This window comes from Streptopelia decaocto, assembly GCF_964273445.1.
Source record: "Streptopelia decaocto genome assembly, chromosome: 2".
Lineage (NCBI taxonomy): Eukaryota > Metazoa > Chordata > Aves > Columbiformes > Columbidae > Streptopelia > Streptopelia decaocto.
The window spans coordinates 109011321-109017320 of NC_138655.1; the positions used below are offsets into that span (position 1 = coordinate 109011321).

A 6000-nucleotide genomic window follows, 5' to 3' on the forward strand; every position below is an offset into this window, starting at 1 on the left:
GTTCTTGGCACACAGGAGGGAGAGAGGAGATGAAAAAGGGCTTACAGGACCGGAAAGAAGTAGCAAGAAGAATGGTGAACAGCAACATGTTGCCCATGTGGGTTAAACCTGGCAATGAATAAACAGAGACAGAAGCATGATAAAGCCCTTCAGGTGGAGAAAGCATAAAGCAGCTCGGAGGAGGAAGTGACTCATTTGGCACATCCAATGGCCATTCTTCAACTTACCGCTATGGAGAGGGTTGACTTTACTGAGAAGCTCAAACACAGCAGTAACAGAGTTACAAGATCCTAAAAGACACAGTTTGAAAGAGTTTTTCTTCATCTGCTACATTCCTCTCAGATTTAACTACCACGCTCACAATTAAAAAACTCAAGATGTTCAGTATGGCCCTACCCGAGGATGTTCTCCTCTCAAAGACACCCCAAAGGTGTCCCAAAAGCACATTTCACCAGCCTTTCCTAGAACATACCGCCTCCTTTGGTAACATGAATGGGATAAGTCCTAGTGAACCATCGTCTCTTCCTCTTACTTAAAACAGCTCCAATCTGCCTAGTGAGCCTTATCCATCTACCTCAGAAAATGGTGAAGTGAAGCCAGGGTTCCCCAGCCAGCTTTTTGCTGCCCTCTGCTTTTTCTTGTCCTTTCCCTCATTTCAGAGCCCTGCTAAGGTTTCCTGCAAAGCCTTCATGGCAAACGGTCACTTGGGCAGCAGCCACCACAGGGCGTTCTCTTCCCTGAGAAAGATTTATCATTGTCTAACCAAAGAGAGATAACCTACTCTGGATGTTTTTTTGAGTCTTTGTCAATAGCATCATAATAAACAATGAAATCTCATCTCACAAGTAGTACCAGAAGTTCATATTGTCCTTTTGCCCTTCTGACAGACAGACAGATGAATTTGTGTCAGGTCCCGTAGTGCAGACATCTACAATGGAAGAAGAAGAAGAGCAACAAAAGAATAATAATAATAGAGTTTACTGACTGGAAGGCTTTGTCTTTATTAATAAGCCAATTATGTGTGAAATCCAGAGAGGAAGGTATCTTTCAAGGCCAAACGGAAGCTGCAAGGAGAACCTGCAGCAATGAGATTTTTCAGAGAAGATGTCTGGGCCTTTAGGAACTTCAGTAATGAAGCTCAGATGGGGGGTAGACTGCCATTGAGGAGAAATAACAATGTGCTTGAGGTATGTGACATTATCACATGGACATGTGATTGTGATCCCATTGCCACCTAAGTGAAATGTCATTGTCATTGTGGTCTGCTCTCAGCTGTCTGGCTCAGCAGTGCTGGGTCACCTGTTCCATATATTCCATGGTTTAGTCTGCAGCTTTCTCTTGGAAATAGTCTTCTCAATCCTTTCTTGGGGACATCTTTTCAGGAGATCCCCTTGTAACAGAGCCTTGCTGTAGGAAGAGGTGCTAAGGAGTATTGGTGTTATAAGGAGTCATCATTATCATAAACATTGAAACAGGAGAGATCGGTGATGAGTCTCACCAGCATCTCCAGTGTGACCTGGGTCTGAAGTCTCCCAGGCCAGGTCTCCATGTCAATATCCTCCTGCTACACTCTGTCCCTGCTATTGCTTCATTTTTGCTGCTTAGGCAGTACTTGGGAAAGTATCTATATTTTTCAAAGATGCTCTGTGTCACTCCCTAAATCCAGCTGTGCTTACCATCATCCCCAGGAGTGCTCCTTTTCCCCAGCACAGCACATGGTGCCAGATGAGGTGTATCACGCTGCGGTTTTCTGCTTTTTTCCCTGTGCATTGTTTCTATTTACATGCTCAGCACAAAAGTGTCGGTAGGTTGCAGAGGCAGGAAGGTGCAATGGTGGTTCTGTGCATTTGACGTAAAGCTGCCGCTCTGGGTACAGGCAGCTTTCTGTACAGGCTGCCTGTGGTCTGGTGGTTCTGTGTGCCTGCCGGTAGGCACAGTAGTAGGTACCTTCATCGTTGGAGTTTATGGCATTGATGGAGAAAGAGCAGAGATTGGTACCTTTCTTCACAGAATTATACTTTCCTCTATTGGAATTATCATCATAAACGGGTTGACCTGATCCGATATACAGAATCCGTTCAGGAGCTTTGGAGGGTATCTGTCGGTACCAATGTATAAGCGCAGATTGGAAGTCAGATATGCCCTGGGTTGTACAGTCAATCCAGGCAGTTCTAGTTTCCTTTCTGGTGATGGAGGCTTGACTCTGTTTCAGAAACACTTGGGCTTGTCCATCTAGAAAGAGGGAGAGAGAACACAAGAAAGAGCCTCAGCCTGTTGTTCACATGTAAATAGGGGGTGCCTCCTGCCGCGGCCCCGCACCGGGGTGACAAGGGGAACCTACGAGACCAGGCTGCAGCCAGGGCCAGGAGCGGGAGCAGCAGCATCTCGAGGGCTCTGGCTGGTGTCTGCCTCTGGGAGGAAGGCAGGGCTGGAGGGCTGGGGCTGAGCAAAGGAAACCACTCACTTGGGCATCATCTGGAGAGGTTTCCCAGCAGCAGGTGGGTGGCATTGAGATAAAGCAACCTGACTGAACCCCGCTAAATGTCAGCTTGCTTATATCTTTTATACGCATGGCAAAGATTCGCTTTTGTCTCTCTCATACACACCAACAAATTTACTTTAACTCACTTGAAGTAATTTTGTAGTCTGAAGCAAATTTTATGCCTACTTTTGGACTGGTTGAAGGCTGCTAAAGAATGCCTGAGTCAGACACTTTTCCTCAGGTCCACTGCCTATAAAAGGGAGAAAAAGTAAGAACATGGACCTTAATGAATTTGAAGTCTCTCAGGTTACTCTCTGTGACACAGGCTGTATGCCCAAGGCTTGGAAGACACACAGCAAACATTTGGGAGCTTCGAAGTAGTATTGGTGTGCCTGCAACTGCTTCTTGTAACAGGTAAGTTAAGATCCATGTCTAAATGCGGGGTGTGACACAGAGAAGCACAAATGCTTTATACCCGTCATCAATTTAGCCTAAAAGAAAGATGATTAGGGCAAACAAAATATAGAAATTACCTGTTTTCCTGTTCTTTTGAAAGTCATTCTTCTAAGGCTAGGTCATTGGTGGCTCTCATTCAAAGTTGGCTACGCCAATTCTCCTTTCTGTGCTGTTGTAATGTTATTTTAGTGAGGTGTCAGCCTGTTAGTTTGTTTGGGTTTGTTTTGTGTTGGTTTTGTTTGTTTTTGTTTTGTTTGTTTCAGTATATTTCAAGTGATTTTCACCTAGATGCTCTAAGTGCTCTCCTGCGATTGTACCAGGAATTTGAACTTTCCCTCTTCTGTGAAATGTGACCAATACCCCAGTGCTCAATGTGCTCTGGAGACCTTGTACTGGAGACCAGGAATACTGGGTGTTCTGGGATCAGAACAGTATCACAGTATGTTTGGGATTGGAAGGGACCTCAAAAGATCACCTAGTTCAATCCCCCTGCTGGAACCGGAACGCCTAGGTGAGGTCAAATAGGATCATGTCCAGGCGGGTCTTGAATGTCTCCAGTGAAGGAGACTCCACCAACCCCCTGGGCAGCCTGTTCCAGTGCTCTGTCACCCTCACTGAGAAGAAGTTTTTTCTCAAATTTAAGTGGAACCTCTTGTGGTCCAGCTTGATCCCATTACCCCTTGTCCTTTCGTTTGCCACCGAGAAGAGCCTGGCTCCATCCTCGTGGCACTCACCCTTTATATATTTATAACCATTAATAAGGTCACCCCTCAGTGTCCTCTTCTCCAAACTAAAGAGACCCAGCTCCCTCAGCCTTTCTTCATAAGGGAGGTGCTCCACTCCCTTAATCATCTTTGTTGTCCTACGCTGGACCCTCTCCAGCAGTTCCCTGTCCTTCTTGAATGAGGGGCCCAAACTGGACACAATATTCCAGATGTGGTCTCACCAGGGCGGAGTAGAGGGGAAGGAGGACCTCTTTCGATCTACTAACCACCCCCCTTCTAATACACCCCAGGATGCCATTGGCCTTCCTGGCCACAAGGGCACAGTGCTGGCTCATGGTCATCCTGTTGTCCACCGGGACCCCCTGGTCCCTTTCCCCTACACTGCTCTCTAGTATGTAATTTCCCAACCTATGCTGGAACATGGGGTTCTTCCTGCCCAAGATGCAGGACTCTACACTTTCCCTTGTTAAATTTCATTAGGTTATTCCCCGCCCAACTCTCCAGCCTGTCCAGGTCCAGCTGGATGGCAGCACAGCCTTCTGGCGTGTCAGCCACTCCTCCCAGCTTGGTGTCATCAGCAAACTTGCTGATAGTACACTCAATTCCCTTGTCCAAATTGTTAATGAATATATTGAATAATGTTGGCCCCAGTACTGACCCCTGAGGCACTCCACTAGATACTGGCCTCCAACTAGACTCCGCACCATTGACTACCACTCTCTGGCTTCTCTCCTTAAGCCAGTTTGCAACCCACCTCACTACTCTATTGTCTAGACAACACCTCCTCAACTTAGCTGTGAGGATGTTGTGGGAGACTGTGTCAAAGGCTTTACTGAAGTCAAGGTAGACCACATCCACTGCTCTGCCAACATCCATCCACCTTTACATTCTCATAAAAGGCTATGAGGTTGGTCAAGCATGACTTACCCTTGGTAAAGCCATGCTGACTGCCCCTAATAACCCTCTTATCCTTGATATGCCTTGAGATGGCACCAAGGATAAGCTGTTCCACTACTTTCCCAGGGACAGAGGTGAGGCTGACTGGTCTATAATTACCCGGGTCCTCCCTCCTGCCCTTTTTGAAGACTGGAGTGACGTTTGCTTTCCTCCAATCCTCAGGCACCTCTCCCATTTCCCAAGACTTGACAAAGATGATGGAGAGCAGTCCAACAATGACTTCAGCCAGCTCCCTCAACACCCGCGGATGCATCCCATCTGGACCCATGGCTTTATAGATGTTCAGACTATTTAATTGCTCCCTAAGCCAGTCCTCATCAATTAAAGCAAACTCCTCCATTGACCTGGCTTCATCCAGGGTCTCAGGGGTACAGGGCTCCCCAGGACAGCTTCCAGCAGACTAGAACCATGGTCTTATGATATTATCACTCAGTGTTTGTCGATAAACAGAAAAGGGCTGAAATAGTTCAAATTACTGTCTTTCTGTTTGTAAAAAGGAAGCGTAAATAGCTGTTGTTGAGTTAGTGTTTGCTTTGCGGGTTTGCTGACTTGTTAGATGAGGAGATCCACTGGAGTCTATCAAGGGTCCTGTGTTTTAACCTAAATGAAGATCTGGTCAAGTCTAAATGGAATTAAAAAAAAAAAAAAGAAAACAAAACAAGTAGGGAAGTGCTAAATGGGTATATTGCCTCTGCAACCCTGAGCAGTGCTTCAGGTTCATTTTCACTTGCATCCTGCTATTCCGTGGTTTTGATGAGCCAGTTCCAACCATTTTTTGAAACATGAGTGTTTAGGGCTCTTCAACAGGTCAAAGTGAATTCAGAATTGGTGGTTATTCTGATTTCAGCTGGGAAATTTTAAGTCAACAAACTAAGAGCTCTTTCTGGATTGATACATCTGATACATCTATCACAGCAACTATGAAGCGTATGTAAAGCCATTCAAATGCTCAGTAATCAATTACAGTGATTAATATGAATTTAGGTAACTCAAGAGTTGACTTGTAACAATCTTTTTGTAGATGCATTTATCTTGACAACACATTAATGTTCCAGACTGGCTTCTTCCTTTGCTCAAAACTTGCACCTTGTTTAGAAGACATGAAAAATCAGGTCAGCTATTGCAGCAAGGCAGACCAGATGAGGAGGTGTGCATTGCAAGGAAGGAACTGTAAACTAATGCATGAGAGGCTTCTTGAAATTTTAGGAGAATTTAGGCCTATCTGGACACCACATCCGTCTTGAATGAGCAAAGAGTCTGCTCTGCACCTCTGTCACCCCATCCCATTGCTCCACACCATGCTGGAGACGAATGCAGACGCTGCTTTCCCTGCTGCTTCAACTCTGCCTTTGCTTCCTTTCTCTCTGGCCTTTACTTACC

The 6000-nt window shown here is 45.8% G+C and overlaps 1 long non-coding RNA gene across 1 annotated transcript in view; it reads left to right on the top strand.

Annotated features, from left to right (window-relative positions):
• LOC309436002 overlaps positions 1-6000 on the top strand; it is a 33045-nt gene that overhangs the window by 1474 nt on the left and 25571 nt on the right. Inside the window, exon 2 of the long non-coding RNA XR_014183262.1 lies at positions 2808-2896. This is a non-coding gene — a long non-coding RNA (uncharacterized lncRNA). The remainder of the gene's footprint in view (positions 1-2807; positions 2897-6000) is intronic.